This window comes from Perissodus microlepis, chromosome 14 (genome assembly GCF_051167445.1).
Source record: "Perissodus microlepis isolate ML-2025 ecotype Zambia chromosome 14, ASM5116744v1, whole genome shotgun sequence".
In the NCBI taxonomy this organism is placed as follows: Eukaryota; Metazoa; Chordata; class Actinopteri; order Cichliformes; family Cichlidae; genus Perissodus; species Perissodus microlepis.
Window position 1 is genome coordinate 3,875,322 of NC_140474.1, and position 24,639 is coordinate 3,899,960.

Genomic DNA, 24,639 nt, shown 5'->3' on the forward strand with positions numbered 1-24,639 from the left:
AGACATTTCCAAAAAATTGACATTGTGTGTAAAAGAAAAATTGAGATAAGAAAGAAACTCCAAGGCTGTCAAAGGGAACCTGGGAAACTTTATTTAAGAGCCTGTAGCAGCAGCTACCTCCATCAAGTAGACAGAAATATGCCAAAGGAAATTAAATTTTTTTCACTTTAATAGTGCGCAAAAAGAAAAAACTATTCGGCTCAATTTTCTGGTCCCTCTGTGGCTTTATGACTGTCAGTAATTATCATATTACAGACAGTTATCATTCATGAGGTGTTAATTAATGCTCCAGGATTAAAGCTGGCCACATTTATGCACAAGGTGTCCTTTGGTGCTGCAGAAGTTAGACTACGGCGAGTGAAAGTCATAAAAAAGGTGCTGGCAGGTGAAAAAAGTCAAGTAAAGTTCAAAACACAAAGGCCCAAAAGGGACTCGTAGCAAAGAGCCGTAGTTCTCTGAAATGAGACTATTTTCCATTTCTGTTGATAACAAATGCAGCTGAAGCTGGTGCACTGAAGCTCGCTGCCCACAGGTACATGTGCATAACAGGATAGGATTAAATGACACATTGGGAGATCGAGTTCCACATGATTTAGGACTGCAGAGTAATCAGTTTGTAGTTGTAGTTTTGATGAAGTCGTATCTTGGCCAGCAGTGCTCAGTGTGACAGCAAATTTTAATTTATTTTTAGTCATGATTTACAAATCCATGTTCTGGTTATAGTTTTAGTTGACTAAATATCATAACATTATGTAGACCATAACTAGCTGTAGTATAGTAGTCTCTTCAGAATATATTCATCTTATTTTTTTATTCATTAACAAAAGTGTTGATACATTTCATCACAGTTTTTGACCTCGTACATTAGTTTTTATTTCGTTATAATCTTGTTTTAGTCCGTAATTAACACTGTTGGCCAGTTAACCTTTATTAAACCTGACTCACTAAGACAGCAGTGTATGCCTAAAATAAACTTGTCTGCAAGCTCACAAGAAAAAAATAATATTTGTGATGGAGAAAGTTGTTCTTCAAAGTTGCAAGCCAACAGATTTCAGTTTTACTTTTCTAAATTGATACAATAAATATTAAGCATGATGTTACCAAAAAGCTCTTCTATCATTTGAAAAGTAATTGTCTTGTTGGTATAATCAGTTATAATTAAGCGATATCTCTTTTGACCTTGGAAGGTTTAAAGCTGCATTAAGTTATTCTGGGACAGAGCTGAAGCTCCACATTCACCAGTGAAAGCAGCACACACAAACTTGCACACAGATTTTGCAGACACTGCCAAAAACCCAGCTGGGGTTTGATATAACTGTAAGCTTTAAAAGAAAAGGACAAAAAGTCAGTTTAATAAAGTGACACGCAGAGAGCAAAGGAGTAAAGTGACTTCTTGTCCTTTTGTTTCAGAGCTTTCAGTTCTTCTAAATCCCAGCTGTGCCCTCTGCAAAAACTGTAAGTGTATGAAGTGAGATTTGTGTGCTCGTTGTACAAAGAATATCAAGTGAAGCAAAGTGTGAAAAGTTAGGAAAAGTGAGAGAGGAACTTTAACAAGATGTGGATGAGGTGAGACGAAGTGTGATGGAGGAACTCGCCAGAGTGCTTCAGCTCCTCTCACTGCAGTTTCAGCTTTACCTCTGTGATTGACAGCTGGGGGAGCAGGGACTGAAGCAGAGCTCATTGAAGCCGTTATTTTTAACTTTATTTACTTTTTTATTCACCCAGGAAGCAGCATGGTGGGCACAATGCTCTGTTCTTTTCTTAGTACTGTCACTCTGAATTCTCAGTTGGAAGCTGTCATGTAGAACTGCACGATTTAAGCTACTCGGTTAAGAAAAATTCTCAAGTGAGAATTTTTAATATTTTAAACCTTCCTAATATCATTACTTTTTCTTTTGTCTGTTTAAATTAATAATCGATTTTCTTTCCTGCAATAAGTTTGTTTATGTACAAGCTCCACATGTTGGGTTTGGTAGATGTTATACACCAGATGCCCCTTCTGACAGCAAGTACCTACTTATTTAGTCACACAGTGCCACAGTGGGTCTAGTTGCCAGTTAAAACCTTTGGTTGCAGAATTTAATGAAACTGTTGTGAATTTTTGACACATCATCCAGCGGACCAGGACCAGCCTGCTTGTAGTTGTGTTTCTTGCTGTTTTCAAGCTCACAAGCACACTTTAGTGCCACTTCTATTCCAGGTTGTGGCAACAGTGAGACAAATAGATGCTTGTCTGGGAGCTCTTGGTATCCCACTGAAACACTCATTTTTCAACATGTGCAAAGCCGTAAGACGTAAGGGTTCAACTGCTGGTGTGACCTGCATTTAACTGAATTTTGCTTATTATTTCCCACATAGCAAGCAGGTCTGGCCCGGATCTGGTACCAAGCCGGCACTGCTGGTTCACTTCTGGCATGATAAGAAGTATGTCATCCAGATATCGGCCAGGTCTGGTAATGACACCACTGTTTATGCCATGGTATGCCACATCTGGCCCGATTGTGGTTTGGTGTATGTGGCCCAGGCCCATAGAAAACAGGTCTTCCCTGGATCCGGCATCAAACTGGCAATTCTGACTGACTGGTGTCATTGGCAGGGTGTATGTCAACTAAATGTAGGCCAGGTCTGGTAATGATGGCACTATTTATCTTCCTATTTTCCAGTTTCAGTCAGAAGACCCAAATGCCATGTTGCAATACTGCTATGGTAGCCAACGTTTCAAATGCAAATTTGACAGGTTTGTGAGTGTACACTTTATCTAAAACCTAGTGACAGTTTACTCATCTTTGCCAGTAGGTGGTTGTAGCTCAGGAGGTAGAGCAGGTTACCAACTGATCAGAAGGTTAGTGGTTCGATCCCTGGCTCCTCCAGTCTGCAGGTCTATGTATGAAAATAGTCAGGAAGCACTCAGTCTAGAGAAAGTGTTTTGACCAATCAGGGTGGCTGTCTGGCTAAAAAAAATGCCAGGGGTGATTTTAAATTTTTTAATTTAATGTCATTTATTCTTTTTGTCCCAGTCCAGATCTGTCTCAGGGTGTGACACCAGAGTACATCCACTGGGTATCTCTGAGATGCTTGTTCAATCTAATAGACCAGCAAGATTTGAAGATCTGGGATGAGAATGTGTTTTTTAGGAAGAACCCCAAGAAATAGAAAAAATAAACCAAAATTCTTCATTTTCCTTCTTGATGTTAAGAAGAATTTCCACATCACTGTGATGCATCCACATTGCTCTGGTATCATCCCTCTGTCACGCTCATGTTCAGTTAGATCTGCAGTGCTGCCTTGTGATAGCAGTTAGGATGCTGATTTTAATGATGTGATTCAAGCGACTTTGGGGCAGTGACTTGTAACAACTAAAATATGATTAAAATAATGCCAGCCTTAAATAGCTCTGGCATTTAAAGCAGTGACAGTTTGTAAATTAGGTCAAACATGATGAAACAGCATCACGCATGCAGTGAATGCCGAGGCTTGTGTTTTTACATAAGACAGGAATTAATTAGGTTCTTTTCAGATTAAGTGTGTTTCTCTGACACACAGACAATGTTCTCATTAATATGCTCAATAACCACTGCAGTGGGGACAACAGTGAAACCCACTTCTCTTTGGGAGTAGCTCTAGTAATGCAGCTACCCTTTATTAAAACTGAGCACAGGGATTAAAGGGTGCAGGCGCCGGAAGGTTTGGTCTGTATTTGTATAGCGCTTTACTTGGTCCTAAGGACCCCAAACCTTCCGATTACAAGACAAACGCCCAACTCTTGAGCCACGATCGCCCCGTTTAATGCATCGTTTAATGCTGAAGCAGAAGCTGAGATGTAATGGAGAACAAGTAAACTACCTGATGGACACCAAACGGTTTAAAGTAATAGTTTGAGTATGACACCACTGTGCAGCTCATCAGTTCATCTTCTGTATGGAACAAGCCAGTTTAGTGTTCAGTCCCCCTTTAATCCAACTCCTCCTGCCCCTCTTACACTGAAGGTTTGACCAACTGTGTCACAGTGCCGTGTACCTGAGATACGGAGGTACCAGATACGGAGCATTCAGAGCATCCTCAAGTCTCCAGTCTGAGCTTTTGCCTGAGCAAATTCTGAGAAATGTGGTCAACTGTGTAATACGTTTTGTAATAAATAAAACAAATTGTAATGAAAAAAAGTAAGGGGCATTTTATCCAGGAGCTTGAAATTGTTTGAAATCAGTAAAACCATATTCAAAGCCTGTCTGCTCAGCCTGCCGATGTCGTTTCTGCTTCTGTGCTCATCAGGGTCCCTCTTAACTCGAAACTGCCAGCCCGTGCAGGTTTCTACTGAGACATCCATAATTTATAGACAGAGGGTTCAAACAAGCGTGTGTGTGTGTGTGTGTGTGTGTGAGAAGCTTTGTTTTTTTATGTGGCACTAGAATGCTTCTGATTTGCGTGACCTCAGAGATTCTGCATACGTGGGTTTAGAGGCATAAAGCACTATACCTCTGAAAGCATATATTTTTTTATTTTACAATAAATTTTTCTTATGTTGAAAAAAAAAAACAATGTTATCTTATGGTAGCAAATCATCACAAAGTCTATCTACATTTATAAACCAAAACTGCTTCCTCATTTTGGTGGGTTATTATCTCCCAGGGGAAAGTCACCCATTTAAAACTACGAGCAGGAAAACTGGGAACGCTCTCCTCCAGTTACTTCACACAGGACTGGGACTCAGGTCGGTGTGGTCCTGTTTTGGAGCCAAACCTTGGACAGAGGATTGATCCATAAAATGAAAAACGACATGACCACCCACCAACCGTCAGAGAGGCCCATCAGCACGATGTGGATCACAGGTGAAGACCTTACAGTAGCTGTCCAATCAGCGGCTGCCAAAAAAGGCTTTATAGTGAACTGTCGAGTGAGCTTGTGAGTGCAATACTTCGGGTGCTTGTTTAAAATTGACAAGCAGAGTTGTGCAGAATCTGAAGTGATACAGACTTTGTACCAGTCTATTTTAGTGACGAGAGTGCTGAGCCTGTTGGAAAATATGGATTTAGATTTCTACCTTCATCTTTGGCCACAAACTAGTGTGATAACAGATTAAGGAATGATTAAGGAACTGACCTCCCAGCCCATTGTTCCTTCAGTGGGCTGGTTTCAGTCATTATGCAAATGTACTGTTTATAGGATTGGGGAAACCTGCAGTCAGCTGAGACTGAAGACGTCACTTGGACGAGTGACCAAACGTTTGTCCTACTGAAAACGCTACATCCAGATGAACACAATCAACTTTTGGAGATTTACTTACCTGGATGATTGAGCGTGCATCAAGACGTGATAATAGATACGAGCGGCAGGATGAGTTTCCTCTAAAGGGTGTTTGGTCTCAGCCTTAGAGGGTGAATCACTCAGTCATTCGGGAGAAGCAGAGCTGCTGCTACCCTGCAGTGATGTGAGTCCGTCTGGCCATCTTTCTGCGTTGCCTCCAGCTTTCCTCCCAGGTGAGATGTTTCAGGCATGTCTAATCAGGAGGAGACGGCAGGGCAAACCCGGGACACTGGAGACATTATGTCTTTCAGTAACTCTTCCCCTAGGAAGAGTTGAATATCCGTGGCTGGGGAGAGGGAGCTCTGGGCATTTCTGCGTAGACTGCTGCTGAATGTTTTCCTTTTGTGACAAATACAAATGGAAGAAATCGTATCACAGTGTTGGTTTATTCAATGCCATATTGATGTGCAGTTACTCCAGCTTTTTAAAAATCTGTTTCAAAGAAAAATGTGTGTCATTTTGGTAATGACCTTGTTGTATTTAGCAATTAAATTTCATTCAGCCACCTCATCAGTGGCCTCGAAGGAGCTCCGCTTGTTCACTTCAGACACCCAAAGTCCTTGTTGGCATTGTGCTAAAGGAGTTTTCTAAGCAGGAGATCAAAAGAGACTCTCCTCGTCTCCTTTGCAGTGTTATTGGCTCTTCTGTCACTTGTTCCTAGCAGTGCTTTAAATCTTTTCTGCGTTTGCAATCCTGAAGTTTTGGTCTAAAAGCCAAAAAGCAGACGCCTCGTACAGCCAAGAGCTTATTGTTAAATCCGTTGGTGTTAATCCCGTCATTAGCCTGATTTACTAATGGTTCATCACTTGTTCCTTCTTTCCTAGAATGGAGGAAACCTCTGGCTCGTGTTATAGCGTCTCATTAAATTAATAACGGCTGTGTTTGTGTCTGTGTGAGCTAGATTCTCCCTGTGAGACTGTGCTGAGCTCGAGCGAATCATTGTGCTGTTCTAAAAGGTCTCATCGGTCAGTGCAATCTGGTGTGTGTGTGTGTGTGTGTGTGTTACTGAGACTAAACGAGAGGAACACATGTTTAGATGTGTTTTTTCTGTGTTATTTACTCATACAATTGTGACTGTCTGCATGCACAGATTTCTAGTGTGTGTGTGTGTGTGTGTGTGTACGTGTGATTTTTGCCTATCAATTTTGGCTGTTTTCACTACGTAGCGCCTGTAGGCCTTCTTCTGCCTCTCTCTATGCATTTGCTCAGTGGGTGTTTTTGCATTATGTAACAGCTGGAATTACATTAATAATAACTCTCATTTGCATGTCAGACCCTACAATGTAGAAAAGCAAACACCCATTTTAAAGCATAGCTTCTGCACAGAAATTGTAAATAAATCTATTTTTGATTGATCCCTAATCCACTTTAAATATGTGGCAATCTTTGTGTGAAAATGTTGATTTTCACATTTACCAGTTAATGAAACTGTTTATATAACTGAACACAGGGGAGTTACTCACACTCAAGTTTTTACTCTGTTAGAAGTGCAGAGGGAAGGTTTCGCCTATCACAGCTGTCACAGGGTGAGAGGTGGGTAAAACCTTGATACCCAGTGCATCACAGGGCTAACATAGGGAAACAACTTTTCGCTACTATGATAGTCAGTCTGTGTCAGTGTTGCTGTCATATGTGCAGCTGGATTCTGGCTTTCTTGGATTGAGCCCTGTGGACTTGGTGTTTGCCTGCTTTAGGATCCCTTTTCTCTCAGATTAACATCTAAACTCTTCACTTTGTCTCAATGAAATAACTCAGCCTGCACCCATGTGTTTGGTATTCATTCCTAGAAGACTGAACTTTTAAATGTTTACATTTTATTTTATGAATAACATATTCAGTGATTATCTACTGTACACATCAGTGTACATCAGTGTCTCTGCCTGAGGGTGATATGACCAGAATCTCGCCCGACATCAGGCATTTCTCATCCTGATAATGATGTATATCACAAAACGGTGCATTTTCAGGGAATTCTGTGAATCTTGGGCAGCTCGACTTGTGTGAAGTGTTTTCAGCTGGGCGTCGTGTGGAGTCGATGCATGAAACTATATATTTTTAGATATAAGTTTGTAATGGCCGCTATTTTCTTTGTGAGTGTTTACTACACGGCGTGCTGCGGGGAAAAGCCTGTTCTAACGTTTGAGTCTAAGGTTTATTTTGAGCACCTGATGGCTCTTTGTTGCTTCTCATCCGTGAACTCTCTCCATACTCTTTCATGTGGTTCTCGTGTAGGTGGTAGAAGATGTTTGCGGTGTTTGAGTCTGAGATGCGGACCGGTTTGCACCATAATTTGCATAGTACAGTTTTCTGGTCCGTTTCAGACTTTTTCAATAACCAAACCATTTCCATGCTGCAGAGGTTGCCCCTTATTTAGGGATAAGGTTCTCGATTTGTTTGACTGGTCCTTCTGTTTGGAGCTACCTGGTTCTGCCTCATCTTGAATGGCCATGCTGGTAATCTTTGTGTCCTGATGAAATAACAGTCCATTTTGCGACACCACGAAACAAACAAAAGCGTATAATTTGAAACGATAGATGTTTTCATTCTGTCAGCCAATATATTGCGTCATATCGCACAGCCCTACTGACCTCTGTGTTATCCTGCTACGTATTGTAATATTCTGACCTGCTATTATGAAATTACATCTATTTGCATTTCAAAATGGGTAAAATAGTTCTTGTAGTTTGTTTCATACACATGGTTATAATCTAACCTACTAAGACACCTTTTTTCATTTCATAGTGATAGTGAAAGCATGGCCTCAGATATCTTGCAGACTCACGGGGCTTTTATTTAGTCTCAATCCAAGTGCTGGTCTTTCTATCACCACGTCGCCTCAGCCCATGCAGGTGTGATATTTAAAGGCTTAGTATTTATAGATGTGATGGAATTTTGAGTAGAATTGATATTTAAATAAAGCTTTTTACATTTTAAAATGTTGTGCTTGAGTAGACCGCACGCAGTTGCAGTGATTAAGCGAAGCAGAAAACAGACTCGGTCATGATTTTGTAGTTGCTCTAAATTAGTTGGCAGAGACCTTTTAAACGTCTTTGCTGTCCTTCAAAACGCCAGATTAAGTTGAATATTTGTGCTGTTTATGTATTTATTTCACAGGAATCACAGAGTTTTTCAAATGTTAGATAAAACCATTTGTAGCCTGCAGCTGTTGTTCTGGACTGATTGCTGAAACAGTTAATTCTCCCTCTGATTGAAAGTGTTCTTAATGAAATTCAAAGACCATCACAAACCCTTTCTTCATTGACTTGTCTACTTACCACCGGGATCTTCCAATCCAGGTTAATTGATTCTTCCCAACCTAGCTGTCACTCTGTCTTCATCCATTCATCACTTACTTGCCGGTCTGCACTGCACTCTCTTATTCAGCTCTAAGTGCAGATTTGGATCATGTTCTCGGGGCCTGGCTGAAAAGAAACTGTACTGTCAACTATATTTGCTCTGCATCAGAGCCAGCTGGCTGCTGTGGAGCACGAGGAGGGTTCATGGCTTAATTTTGCTGTCTCTGAGATATGGGAGGTTTATTTAGTGAAGGGGAATACAATGAAAATGAGATCGCTTAAACTTAAGGATTTAACTGCAGCTGTCAACAGGAGGAGAGGTGCAGAGATGGTAGGTTATTTTAGAACCAGAAGTGTGGCGACGTGAGATAAGACTACCTGCTGACTCAGACCTGTATGGTCTGATGGTTACAGATTCTTTTTCTTCTTCTTCGCTTATTCTGCAGTGACCGTCCATCCACATATCCATCGCTTCATTCACTCTGCGGTAAAAGCCTATCTGGTAATTTTATCACCCCATTTATTCTGATTCTCTACTCACTGACTGCAGCCAAGTTGGTTGGCTTGCACAGCCGTGCTTCATCAGCAGCAGACCATCTGTAACACCTTTGCTCTGGAGAAAAAATTCTACATCTTTTCTCTGAAACAGATACGAGTGATGTCTGATTACAGCTTTTTTTAAAATTTCAGTCCAGCTTTGAAAAGTAAATCATTTCATTTGTCTGATACATGTTCTTCAGCTCGAGGATGCTCTCGAAAATCAAGTCTTGTTCTCAGCTGCGTTTCATGTAGCAGAGAGTATTGAAGTGCTTTATGCAGCAGCGGTAATTCTTCTTTGCTTCAAATGTCATGTTTGTTTCTGCTGATCTGGCACCTGCAGTCGCCTTTGTGATTACGGGCTCGTCAACTGTGGAACATGCTTTATTTTTCATCACCCCACTGTTAAACTTTTGTATTAGTACCTGGCAAATATAGCATTTATGCTAAACCCTGTGCTGTTTTAATTGCTTCTCACCATAAAAGATTTTGTAATGTTTAATTATGTGAAATTTACCAACACCAGTCTTCTGAATATGAGTCATTGCAATGCATTTCAATCACACTTTTCTGTTTTATATTTAGATGATGCAGAATGAGTTCATTGTATCCATTCAAAACAAATGAGAGGAGCAGAAAGCCGTTGAATCATCTAAGCAAAAAAATGGCCAAAATAAAGTGTGAGGAGCTGTGAAACATTTGAAATGTTCTTTTCTTTAAAAAGAACAAGTTTATATGTAGTGTGGGTGTCAGTGTTCAGGTACATGTGCGTATATCTGATTGCATGCATGGGTGTGTGTGTGATATCGATCTCATGCTGCGAGCGCCTGCAGGTGTTGCTGGGAGTGTCTCATTAGCTGCTGGGAGACTGTTGTGAAAGACCGGGACAAGCAGCTGGCTGCTTGTTAGAGAACAACAGGAACACACACAGACATTTTCCCATTATTTCACATGACATTTAAGTGACTTGAATGTAATTTCTAAAGACACAGCCACATCGTCACCATTAACCATAGCCTAACCTTAAACATTTAAAGATTTTCTTTAAAGATGATGCTGGCTAAACAGTTTTGTGGTCCCGCAATACAATTATTACAACCCATGAACATGCACGGAGATATAAACATGGAAAACATCAGCAACAAAGACGTTCACTGGGCACACACACACACACACACACACACACACACACACACACACACACACACACACACACACAGCACTAGATAATCAGATTCCGAATAATTAACATGGATCACTTATTGAGCTTTTAAATTCACTCTTTAATCCCGCTGCCTGATGGCAAAGACAGTAGCTGACATCCCTGTGTGTGTGTGTGTGTGTGTGTGTGTGTAATTGGGAAATTGAATTCGACTCATACATCAAAGCGGCGACCATCTGTCTGGCAGGGACTGTTTGTTTTTGAATGGAGTTTATTAGATTTTTATTGTTTTAATTTGGAAGCTGTTAAAGAGAGGTGGGCTATCTGTTTATTTAAAGATCTGTTTATTGGGGTTTGTATCATTTTTTGTGTCAATATTTGTGTAGCTCAATAAAATGAAACAGTGGGGTTTTGTGAAGGATGTAATACATTTTGGAGTTAATTATATTTTCATAAGTTTTACAGCTTTTCCTGTTGATAAAGAGCTACATTCACTACATTTCTATCGTGCAGAAAAACAACACTGTTGTAACTGCACTTCATTTTCTTATACTAAACTTGTAACCAAAAGGAGAGTTTCACTGGCCTGACCCACTTTACATTAAAGTGGGCTGTACATGTCAAACGATGGAAAATGAGTTTCACATCTCTGGATGAGAGGAATCGGCAACTATTCTCGACTTCTATGCAACCAAACTTCTTTTTGCAGCCAGGCGAGTTAGTAGTTCGCCGGTTTAAGGCACTCCCAGATGTTTTCAGGTCCACATTATGTGAATGTTTGGAAATGTGTTAGCCTGCTTCCTTATACTCGTTTCTCAAAGATGGAGCAGAGTGTTAGTCACATTCAGTCACCATCCCAGCAGATCAGCTGATCTTAATCCCAACTCACATCAGCTGATTCCTCAAAGCACAGACACCCTTCTATGGCCAGTCTAAAGTATAGCATGCTTTTAAAGCCGCTTTAGTCCGCCTACAGTTGCACATCTGCACGTTGCTTTACAAACCACCTCCACCTCAGACCGCCCTTTTCATGCTGCGTCTGTCTGTTCTGTGCTGCTCTCCATCAGCCAAATATAAGTTACTGCAGACGATTATTGCACAGCTCCTTTCACCACGGTGGTCCTGAATGAATAACAGTAGAGGTACAACGGTCACCTGTCAATGAGAAGCTGTCGAAATGAATTTTCAAATGTTAAACTCAAATGTGGCTGGGCAGCTCCACCACCCACACCAAAGTGCAGAGCACTCACGACTCTAAAGCTCTGCTCCTCATCAGCTGCTCACAGTATTAAATTAAGCTCTGTTCCAGTTTTCAATTTTGTCCAGTTTTTGTGGTGTGAAACATTTGTTCATTTTGTAAATATTCAGACTGAAACCGGTTCAGCATGAAACTGGAACACAGAGTTACTGTGAACGTCCTCACAACGGATCAACAAGTGCCAGGCGGAGCTTCTTCACTGTCCACAGCCTCTGTATGAACTCCACACGTCCTTCCAGGCGGCTCTCGTTCTGCACCGTCTCTGCCTGTGCTCGCTGCAGGAGGCAGTAAGGAAACACCTTTTTTTTAAGTTTGCAGAGACACTTTCAAAGAAGCTCTTCTCAGGGTTGTTACTGAGTCACTGCTCTCTGGTCTTTGATGAAGTCCGGTGTGGGCTGCAGTGCGTAGGTTGCTTGCCCTAATTATGCTTCAATCACAGGTTTAAGAGCCTTGGTAACACACTTTTCAAATACTTATGATTTTTTTTAAAAGGTTTTCTGTAGTAAAGCATGAGAGGATTTAAAGTGGAGGCTGCTCTCCTTTCTGAATACTGTTTGTTTTTAGTATCTCAGCGCACAGCAGCATCTCTTTTATCTATTCAAGCTCTTCTGAAGTGCTCGCAGAATTGCCACCCATGCGTGTTTTTAAATGAAATACCACAAACTGGGTAGACTTGAACCTCTTTCTGTAACAACGTAGCAGGCATGCTTATCAGAATCAGTGCAATCGGTTCAGCTGTGCCTTAAACAGTCAACATGTTTTTCTTTTACGGCTCTGCTGTAGAGGATCTTTCACTCTTTCAAAAAATTGTTTGGGCTGCATCTGGATAATATCGGAAGATCACCATGCTGTGTGTGCTGGCTCAGGCTGTGTAACACTGGAGACATGAGTTGCATCATGCAACATCTTCGCCGGTGTTGTTGCTGAGACGACACTGAGAAGTGTTTCACTAATGCCACTCAGGCTGAGGACTGCACTTAAGACACTGAGAGAACTCTGCATATTAATAGCAGAGACAACAAACAGATGCAGCCTCTGTTGTTCACTGCTACAACACAGCCTGCTGATGCTTTGTCTCCCTTCATTGGCACCACATTAGGGAGCATGAATCACTGATGTGAATCACTGAGCTCTAATCAGGCCAGTCAGTGTGACAGTTAACCCCAGCTGAGTCAGCTTAGCCTGAGGTAAAAGGATGGACGTTTGATTTCCAACTGATTTATTTGTGGCAGTGATTCGCAGAACCCCCGGGTTGCTCACTCTGCTGGTCTTATGAGCAGTCCTGACAAGCAACAAAATCTTTGAACTGCTGATTAAGATTTAAAATGACTTTCTTAAGTTTAAAGTTGCATGCAGGGCTGCTACCTCAGTGTTTGATTTGATTACCAGTTGGAGGAAACTAGAGCTGACTGTAAGTGCCATTATACAGCGAATGCACTGCAAGAAATCAACAAGAAGTTCTGAATTCTTCGTAACCCCCCCCCAACTTGACATAAAGCCCTGATGAGCTGGCCCCAATGTGTCTAAACAAGGAAAGGAAGAAACAGATTCTGGATCGGTCCAGTTCTCAAGACAAGGCAGCAGCAGGGAAAATTTCATGGTTTGATCCTGGAGCTGAAGTTGCATCATGAACACTTTTGTACATATTTCTGGATGTCAGTGTGGCAGCTCTCACTGGGACCATATCTGAGGAGGCAGAAAAATCATTTCAGAGAGCCGATGGTCACAGAGCAGTGCAGCTGTGTGTCTGAGGTAAAATAACAATATTTGACTGTTTCCTTATCATTGTATATTCATTACTAGTGCGCATTTTGAGCTTCGAATGCACTTGTTGCCAAATGCAGTAATCCCATTGGTCAGATCTGTTTATTCATCTAAAAAACTGACGTTGGTTTGAAAAAAAAAATGCTGACGACAGCTATACTGAGAACAGATGAGTCCAAAAAATATTTTTAATGCACGAAATAATTACACAATTTTTATGTGTCTGGTGGATAAAGGCCTTAATGCTTGTGTGAGTTTATACTTTAATAAAATCTGCTTTTCTAACTCGATATGGTGAGGCAGCTTTACGAATGGTTGCAGACCTATCTCACTCTACTGTCGAGCTCACTGAAACCTAATATTGTCATCTTTCAGTACAGCTCCTTATCAGCAACAAACTAGCAACAACTTAGCAGCCTTGCAACAATGTTGCCAGATTGTCGTGTCAGTATTTCGGCTCTCTGACGTGGCTACCATTGTTCAAGCCACCTGAGCGTGTCCCCCATGAACAGCTATCAGCAGTACTTTGCCTTGAGTCTTGTGGCTTAATGCTTTGGCTTCATGTGAAGTTGGATAAAATCTATAAAACAATATCAGTTTGCTATTTCTGTGCCGCCAGTGGGACATCAAACAGCCGCCCACATACTAATAAAAATGGTCTTTAGGCAAAAAATGTCAACCTTCTGTGGATGCAGCTGGTGACCAAATTTCATTGTAATGACTGAGGCACCATCTGGGATCGCTGCAGTCAGGTGACTGAGCTAGGCTGTCGCTATTTGTACTCTCATATCTCACAGACATAGACAAAAGTGTTTGGACCTTTATTGTTTTTAAAAGTTAGTCATTACACTTTTAAAATCTATATAAAATATTAAACATCTGCTCTCATTGTACTCATATTAAAACCTGCATTAGCATATCTGTTCATTCTGACTTGCAACAACCTCATATGTTCAGTGCTGCTCCTGCACATGAGCAGATGCAGGTCTTCATGCATGCACGCGTTTCCATTTTCCATTCCCATTATTAGCTTTATCTTTTTCTCCTTCCTCATCTTCATTCTCCCGAGAGCTATTGTAGTGCTGTAGCTTCTTCTACAATAACATTTTAGCTCAGGGGCACTCCAGCAGTGTTCATGATTACGCCACTGCGACTGAAGCATAACATTGAATGCAAGAATGATAACCACCTATTGCAGCTACTGTTGCACAAACAGCGGCGACAGAGACACATCCACGTGAGCAGCCCAGGGCCAGTGTGATCGTCATACAACCTAAAAACCTCTAGATGTATTATTCATACAGCAATTACTTTATCTTCAAAATAATGTCATTTAGTAACCAGTGAGAAATGAAAATAATAAACAGGGATGCTCCAGCTCTGAGGAGGGAGAAGAATGTTTTGTTCCTATTGGTTGTTATATTTTACTGTTTTTTCTTCATTAAACATACTAAAAATTTTTAATTCAGCCGCTACACTAATTATATACAGAAGCCTCTCGCATAATATTAAAGGCTTTGAGGCAAAAATTTAAATGCTGATTATGTGAGGGAAGTTTGAATACATGAAAAATCAGCTGAGGAAGGGTGTGTGTGTGTGTGTGTGTGTGTGTGTGTGTGTGGTGGTGGGGGGTTCTTCCTGCCAGAGTTGTGTGGGTGTGTTTTTCTGTCTGGATGTGTGTGTGTGGTGACCCGTAAGTGTGAGGGTGAGCGGTGCATGGAGCTACAACATCCTGATGAACACAGCACCAGCTGAGAGACCACCTGGATTATACAAACCTACCTGACCCCTTGCGTGTACACACACACACACACCTACACACCTACACACACACACACACACACACACACACACACACACACACACACACAATGAGAGTGTTTCTCTCAGGTGAATGGAGGAAGTAAGGAAGGATTAAAGGGCAGGTCCTGGACAGGTGGTGAAGGGTGTTGGTTTGAGAGGAAAAAAGGATAGAAGACAACTTTCTGAATTTGTGCTCACATTCATGTTTCAGAATGATTTCTTATATCCTTCAGAACTTTCAGTTTTATTTTTATCAGTGTAGTTTTAAAGCATTTTTCATTACCTGTTATTAGAAGTTCTGGTAATATGAATTGTAGCCAACACCAAACTGATGGTCAGATTGTCTAAGATGACTGAGAGGCTGTTTTATGTCTTTGCAAATTGTCGTTTTGGTTTTTGGGTTGTTTTTTTTTTTTTTTTTGTAGAAATGAGCCAGTTGACACAGCTTCTCAATGTGACTTTTGGAAAGTGATGGTGGCATTTTTCACTAATTGAAAAACAAATTAATGACAACTTAAACTTCCACATTAGTATTAAGTTTTCCAAACTACATGAGAACAGAAGCCTACATGACTAGACAGAGTCAGTGGTGTTTATTTTTATTTTATTATTCATGGGTCTGTGGATGTTGCAGACTGTGTGGTGTTAAAGGTGGACTGAGAGCAAGCCATGTATTGATTGATGGCGAATGATCCAAAAAAGACAAAACACAAGGTTCAAAAAGGGAAACTAAACTCTATAAACTACTGAAAACCAAAACTTGCAGCCACAGAGACTAAAAACAACAAAAACAAAAACACCTACATATATATACTGTACACACCTGTACATGGGTATATGTATACATAAAGACCCATTTACAAATAGCTGAACACAATCCATATACCCTGTGCACACCGCAGCACAGTCATAGTTATTTGCGCACAATTTGATTCTTTGTGTTTTAATCTCTTATCACCAAACATTATAGTAAGAAAACTGCTTTAATGGCTAGTTAACAGGGACCCACTTTATGTTAAATGCTAAACAGTGCTACTTTCTTACAGTACTGTTTGTTTCTGTCGACTATGCAAGTTATAGAAAACAGTGTAGAATTCATCTTCTTTTTACCTAATTTACATAAAGCTCTACAGACTCAGATTGGTTGTGAGGAAATCAGGGTAGCCTGGTTTTGTATTTGATGATTGAATTTATTTGCAGTTGTTTGTTTGTTTTTACTTTACTGATTTATTTAATTTTTAAGATGTAGTTAACTGTTAATTGTTAGAGGCTAGTTTTCTAGCCTCTACGATTTCTTGTAATGCAAGAAATTGCATCCTTGTTTGCAGAATAAGAAATGACATGCATGGTGCTGGAGCGTGAGCAGACAGCACATCTGTACTGCATTGTGAAAGGCCAACTCTGCAGTGTTTTCTCCCCACTCCTCAGAATGAATATCTTCCTCTTACAGTTTATTGTGTTGTTTTCTCTTTTTCACTCCAGTGCTCAACAAATTTCATTTAATTTATTTCCACAGCCATGGTGTTTTCTCATTCTCTTCCTCTAATATTACATGCCATTTCCCTAGAGTACCTTTTTTTATTTTTCTGCCTGCACTTGGAAAATGCATTTCACTTGTTCTTCTGTTTTACCACTCCTCATCAGAGTGTCTCGCACAGGCCTTTAAAATCATTTATCCTGATATATATACCCGTCGGTTTTTCTTTGACACATTCATATAGTTGTTCCTGCATTATTATTTTGGTATGCATCATGATAGTTGACAGCTCATACTTCCCCCTTTCTCTGTTTGAGTCTTGAACCTTTTGATCTCTTGCCTACCATCTGTTTAAGCATGAAGGCCTAAATAATGCATTCATTAAAAAAAGGAAAAGGCTGCTGCCGTTGGTCAGTGGAGGTGGTCAGAGCTGAGAGGATGTAACAAGAACAGGTCCATCAATTCTCTTATTATTGGTGGTTTTCCTGCAATTTTCAGCCTCTACTGGGAAAGCAGTAATAGCCAAATTAAATAGGTAATTCCATTGTTTTGCTTCCCTGCTTTACAATAACAATAAAGCGAACCAATCAATCAATCAAGCCTGGAGGGGCCCAGAGATGACGCAGCATTGTCATTCAGGTTCAGGTTAACAGCTGCAATTCAAAATGAGAACACCTATCATTGTCATAAATGGCTGCTTTGCCTTGGGTAGTGATTGCATATATGAAACTGAATTTGTGGGCTCCACTTGAGGCAGATTTTCTGAGCTTTTTTTCCATCTTTTTCCAACATGCTGCAACAATCAATTTCAACTGAAATCAATTCCTTCACTCTGGAGCTACCTCCATCTTGCCTGCAGTGTGGTGCAGCTTTCCATGACAATCCTGTGAGGGCGATAAAAGAGAACACGCTGAAAAAGCACGCCAGAGGTATTTTTTCAGTCACTGCTTCACGCTTTATAACCTTCACCTTAACCTATTACCTCACTGGCAGACTCTGCTGTGTGTGTGTGTGTGTGAGCACTTTTTAACAGATAGTATACCACTCTGAACAGTAATATTACCTTTAAATAAACAAGCTTTTTCTTTGCCCTTTCAATTTAAATTGAATTTAAACGTGGTGGTTAGAAAGCAGACACATTACTTGGTAAATGCTAAATCACCCATGACTCATTAAATCACTTAGGCTACGTTCACACTGCAGGCAAAAGCGCATCAAATCCGATTTTTTTTTTTTACCCTATGCGACCCATATCCGATCATGGTCTGACAGTGTGAACGGCACAAATCCGATCTGGGTCACTTTCATATGTGGTGCTGAATCCGATACATATCCGATGTTTTAGAAAGCGACTGCTGTTTGATGGTCATGTCTCATTAAATCCGTCTTTTACGTCACTGACACAAGACAGACGCCAATTATCAGCGCCAGAGAAGACATCGTGAACGCTTCCTGGCCATCCAGTGTAGATGTCAGTGAAGCTGTTGGGAAGACAACGTGAACATTTTATTTGTACTGTATAATCTGCAGATTCTGACAGAAATCTGCAACTATCCTTTGAAGCACCGCTCCTCTAAAACAGCAATAAGGATCATTATTAGGTTATTTACATTATTATGTCAATAACAAAATAACTTAAAGCAAAAATTGGGAAACGTAAAGTCCGAAGTCTCTATTAAGGGCCATCAGTCAAACAATATTGTTTGCTCTGGGTCTAAACAGAGCGCGTTGTGTGTGACGTCTTCTTTTGCGCATGCGGCCGCTTTGAGCGTTCACATTAGAGCGCGTTTGCTGTCGCATTTTATTTGCAGTGTGAACAAGCAGACAAAAAAATCGGATTTGATCAAAAAATCGGTATTGAGCATTAAGACCTGCAGTGTGAACAGCCATAATGGCACCAGCAGGCACGCACACCTTGCTTGGAGCCAGAATATTGTAAAATCAATGTTAATTCTCAGCCAAAGTCAGTCCATGAGCTGCATGTGTCAGCACTCATTGTGGAGATATTCAGTCATTAAACACACATCCTTGCGAAGGTCCGTAAAAAAACATATTAAACTCATTTTCTTGTTGTGCCATGAGGCAACAACAGCAGGGAAGATAACAATGAACCTTTGCCAGTGTGTAAGTTTACAGATAAAAGGCTTATCCAGGTCTTACACAACCAGCATCTCCACCTTGTGTTTCTCATTTTGGAAAGTGTCCTCTACAAACAGGACTTTGTCGCATTAGGTTCTCATAGTTACACACAAGATGTCCTTTGGCCAAAACCAGGCATGGCAGGCTCTATTGATCTCTGAGCAATAATGGACCCGGTGTATCATCCAGGAGACTGTGGTATTGTGTTTTTCAAACAGCTTCAATATTTTTCCCCTTTCTTCTATTTCGGCTTTCACTTGCTTTAGAATTAAGCACCTGGTTAGGAAAAGATCAGAGTTTATTTGTCCCTTTATGGATCTCACCCAATTCCCTAATCAACCCAGTATCACAGCAAAACATGTATTAGACACATCAGTCCACCGTGTCCATTTGATGCTTTGCCTCTGCAAAACGTGGAAGCGACGCACAAAAGGACATGTAATGCATAACTGAGACACAACTCATTGTGACTGCAAGAGCAATTAAAAAGTTCAGAGACTCTGTAAAAGTGGCTGATTTCCTCTTGAAGATGATCTTCTCCCAACTCGTCGTGAACACAACAGCTGGCTCCATGGCTACAGCCCTACATTTGGGATGAAGCTCTAAAAGTGGACTGTCAGGTCAGGAGTATAACTAGGAGCATGCACAGCATTCCTGTAGAGTTTAAACTGGCAGTATGGAGTTCCACTGTGATGTGTCTGAGGGAGAAAATTGAGAGAAACCAACATTAACTTGTGCCAATTTGCCAAAAGAGAAAGTGAGAGAGATTTTCCTTCCAGGGACTTTGTCAAGCCATCCAGTGTGCTTCACAGATGGGAGAGTACTTAAGAACAGACACGCATTTCAATGATGCATTCTCAAAATGGTGTTCTGTAAACTGACCAGAGGTGCACAAGAAAATTATCTTGAGGGGGAGATCTGCTAAAGTTCAACAGTTTCTTTTAAATAATCACACCTCATAAGATAAGATAAGATAACCTTTATTAGTCCCACGCGTGGGAAATTTGTTGGGTTAAGGCTGCCGACCTTTGCCAGCGCCATCTTACCCTTCCGACCATACACACATTACAGCATCACATGGGGAAGACAGGTCAGAGAGGTATAACAATGGAAAATGCACAAATTGAGGAAAAACGAGGAGAAAAAAGTCTCCCCCCAGACTGAGCTCCAACAGGGAGATCAGTTTGAGAACAGACAAAAAACACCTCAGCACATGAATCAGCACATCTCACTACATAGAAGACATAAGCTTCGAAGGCGAGTGGAGGGGGTGGCGATGGTGAGTGCAGGTCTGTGTCAGTGTGTGTGTGTGTGTGTGTGTGTGTGTGTTCCGTGTTCAGCCGAGAGAAAGTGTCCCTTCGCCCGGTTAGGCAAAAGTCAACAATCTTCGGTCGACGCGGGTGGCCTTGAATGATGAGGGAGAAAGTCACAACACAGTCTTATAATCTAAAGAATAAAGAATTGTTATTCCGTCATCTTTGATTTGATGAAGGTGGTAGTTGTTTTGGTTAGTGCAAACAAACTGCATCCAATTTTACAGTTGGTCTAATGTCCGTCACTGGTCACAGGTCACAGGTCTCTCAATTCCTGTTGTTCTTCTTCAAGATGTTATCCATATAGCAGAGCCATGAGCTTCTCCAAGATCTTATCCATATTGTGTTCAGTAAACACAGTCTGAATACTCACAGCCCTGCCCGTCGTCTATCATGTCGGCCAGCCTTGTGGAATTCTGAACAGCTGTAGCCGCTTCTTGTTCTTCGATAAGCCAGGTCTGAGCCAGCTCCAATCAGCCAGAACTCTGTTATCGTGATTCCGAATTGGTAGAAGTCGTTCACTGTCCTCCATCGAGAGTGTCACCAGACACCCGACGCAACCGACCATCGAGTATCCAGCAGCAAACATCTCCGCAGGACAGTCAGGCTCTCCCAAGCCCAGGAGTTGTCAGTTTCATTAAGGGACCAGTTGATCAAATCCATAATTCTTCTTTAGGTTTTTAGAGAACAAGTCTGGGAGACTCTTTTAGGGTTAGAGAATAAGCGAGACTATACAATAGACATGAGAAGCCAGGCAGGAAAGATAAGGGAGAAGGAGAAAGTGCGACCGCCTCCGTCAAAAGCCAAGAGAAGAAGCCATATAACACTGAAATCATTGTATTTACAAATCCAAGGGTAATTGCAGGGTTGATTAATTGGTTCCTTCTAGAAAGAGACAAAAGAATGTCAAGTAAGAAGAACATGGACTCAGGATCAAGGAGAAGGTGGAAGAGACAAATGAGAAAATAATGAGTTAAGAAGTGTCTTATTGTGAACGCACCTCAAGTTTCTGCTTGTGTAAGCACATTAGAGTCAAGATGTTCCTCGGTGAGGTGTTAAATGTACCTAGCTGAGTGGTGAAGTGCCTGCTATCAGCATGATCAATGTGCTTCTGACATGATAGCGCTATCTGTTCCTTCTCCCAGGACATTTACCTGCAATGTTCCAGTGACTCAGTCACACACAGCCTGGGGATATTTCTGTGCACATTTGATATTGAAATTAAATCTACGTGCCCTGGGTGGTCCATCAGAGAGTATTAAGCAGGTAAATTAAAACAAAATGACTTTCAGACTCATCTAATGTTATAACCAAGTTGGAAAATGACCATGAAATAGCTATTACTGACCCCTGTAGATGTGGACTCATTACTCTATAGACATTGAAGTGAAATATGTGTGTGACTTCGCCCTGCACCGTCTGCTTTAAGTTGCCTTTTTTAAAATGTATGAACAAATATGACGATGTTGAACTATCAGTGTGAATCTGCCCCCTTTCAACCCCTTAAATGCTACTCAAATCTGCCGTGTGACTGTATGAAGACAAATCGGGAATATTTCTGTTTCTGTGCTCACTTGCACTTTATTCATCTCGAAGTACCCCTTGTCTCCAGAGTTTTTTGGGACACCAAACATCAGAGAGAATCCATGACAGCACTGTTGGAGCTAATTGGATTTATCCAACTGTAATTCAGTCATCGTGCCAAAATGTGTGCATAGGCTTTCAGCCGATGATGGGATGAAGCAGATGGTCATATTTCACTTGCCTCTAAACTTCTTTGTTTTCTTCTTTGTGTTTTAAAATTAGATTTCACCTCTAATCTTTTGATTACAAATACGGGGAGCAGAAAGAGTCTTTTTGTATATCAGATATACAACTAAGAAGTTGGGAAGAAGTCAGTCTGGTAAAGCAGCCTGTTTCTGACGTCAGAGCAGCGTCTGACAGACCTGTAACTGTGACAAAATTAATGAAGGCCTGTCAATATTATCTCATTCATTAGACCTTTTAGTGGCCCTGATAAGCTAATTTCCAGCTCCATTTTCTTTAGTCTTACACTCCAATAGCTTTGCATACGTCACAGTTCAAAAATATCCCTTATTCACCTCATACTGGACCTTGTACTACTTTAGCGCTTCTGCCTTTAAAACATACTTTTTCTAATTAGCGACCACTCGCAAAGGGAAGAGCTGCTGGTGGGTGTGGCTTCAGTTCTCAGAGCCATTGGTTTTGTATATAAAATATAAAGTGCCTCAAATTTGCTTTCTTTCTAATAGACAGCAGGGGGCAGTTTTTTAAGTAGGTAACCAATGGATGACATCACAGTGGGCATGTCCATGTTTTACATACAACATTTCAGTGAAATCCTGACCAACAGTTGAGATGACGAAGAGTAGAAGAAAATATCAGAACCAGAGAATTTAGAGCCTTTGGAAGTCAAAACTCTTATCTCAGAAATTACTTTCACATCTGCTGATCTCATTGTTTTTAAGTTTGGCCATGTGTAATATGACCATCCACCTATGTAAGGGGTTAAACTTGACAGGAATAAAGAAAAAGCATGACAGCTCTGCAGTGTAAAGTTGAACGAAAACACAGTGAGGAGGTCGGGAGGTTCCTCTCTTAGAATCAGCATAACTAACCTTCACAGAGTCAGTCATCATTCTTCAGTTTGAATTTTTTTCAGAGATTTCACTCTGTATGCAGGGAATAAAAATTTCTGGTGCCATAAGACTGTAATGTGAGGTAGTTGGTTGTGAAAATGGCCTCATAACCACTAAATGAATATGCTTCTGCTCTTCAAATGGGAAAATGTTGTTGCATGCTGCAGCGAGCTGGTATTTGACTGCTCTGGTTTGGTTGTATAATTGACATCAGCAGGACTCTGTCAGCTGTTTGGAACCGGCATAAAGGCAAAACAATGCGATATGATACGACCCTGCTTCTCATTAAGACTCACATTAAACTTGTGTTTCTGTAATTATTAACCTCAGCATTGAATGGGCAGCATCAGCAATGTATGAAAATAAAAATTTTTTTCCTCTAATGTAAATGAAATGAAAGTCTCAATTTATATTAACAATTTGATCTTTTTCATCCTTCCATCACTCCTGGCCTTCCTTGTTAAGCGAGCTCTGCTGTGAGCAGCTCTGTGCACCGTTTCAGCCTGTTGAGATTTCAGGTCTGGCCCTTAATCTGGAAAGCTCTTCTTTAGGGGACTGCAGCAGGTAACAGATCATTTGCGAAAACCAAAGATTTGCTCTTCACACTCTGAGTAATGAGGCGAACATGCACACAAATAGATCAAGTACCCAGAGTATCGTCTGGCTGCCAGTGACCTAACCCTGACAACAAGCCAGATTTATAAGAATAATGATGTTTATGTGAAGACATGGGAGCCCATTAGCTATGAAGCTGTCATTGCAAGCTAATATCCAAATAACCTCCTGTTTACCATGTGTGAGGATGTAGTAACTAGTTTATAGACTCATTTTTATACATTGCGTTTTCTGGGTTCACATCTCTGCTTTGTCTCAGCCATTGTCACCCCTTAAGTAGCTTTTTCATTTAATTATATTTGTGGTGACTAGCCCAAAATCACAATTAATAACTCACGGCACTCCATTTCGATCTAATGTGAGATTTTTACCAATTTATGACAGCGAGGATTTGATTTGCCTAAACCAATCAGTACAGATCAAAGCATCAGCCCTAGTGTAACATAACTTTATGTCCGCAGTGATGCAAAGTTATTCCAACGTTCATTTAACCAGGAAGTGAAACCTTCGACATTAAGAATATATTTTGCGAGCGGTGCGTGCATCAAGCACTTTGTACACATTGCTGTAATCTGACTGGCTTGGTGCTTGTGAGCTGGGAGGTTACAAACAAGCTAATGCTGAACACTTGTGTTCTCACTTGCACCTATCAGGTGATGTCTGGAGAAGCTTTGTTTTCACATAATAGCAGCTTTTCTATTTGCAAGATCATATATCTGCCATATGTACTTTGCAACATGAAAGGAGTGTAAAATTTAAAAAAAAAGAAGCAGGAAGTGTGTGCACATGTGAGAAGACTCCAATTAAACAAAGCAAAATAACCTATTAAAAGTAATCGGAATTAGCACTTCCATAGTGTAGTGGCTTACCTAAACATCCCTGGTTCAATCTCTGGTGTTAAAAAACATGTGGCGCTATCTGCTGTGAAGACCTTTGTAAATAAGGGAGCTGCTGAAAGTAGCTTCACCTTTCACTTGTAATTATCACAAACCTGTAGGTTTGGTGCTAATAGGTTTCTGAATGACAAGAGTAGCAATATGTTCTAATGAGCCCAAATCCCAGAGTGATAATATTCACCAACCATTAGTTCTGAGTTGAACCTGTTATCTGCTCTTTACCTCTTCTTCTGTCGTCTTCTGCAAAGAACAACTCAGTGACAGAAGGTGAAGCAGACACAAATGTGGGCATCATGCTGAAATAATTTGTGTGACATTTTAATATCCGGTCTGCTGTAATGTGACATGTGTGCTGTGATTGGTTCAGTAGAGAGAAAAATGTTTGTAGAATGAGATGCTGTTGAATTGTTGAACTGAA

The 24,639-nt window shown here is 40.8% G+C and overlaps 1 protein-coding gene across 2 annotated transcripts in view; it reads left to right on the forward strand.

Annotated features, from left to right (window-relative positions):
• Positions 1-24,639, forward strand: part of slc8a2b (solute carrier family 8 member 2b) — a 201,268-nt gene that overhangs the window by 27,429 nt on the left and 149,200 nt on the right. The window lies entirely within an intron of this gene.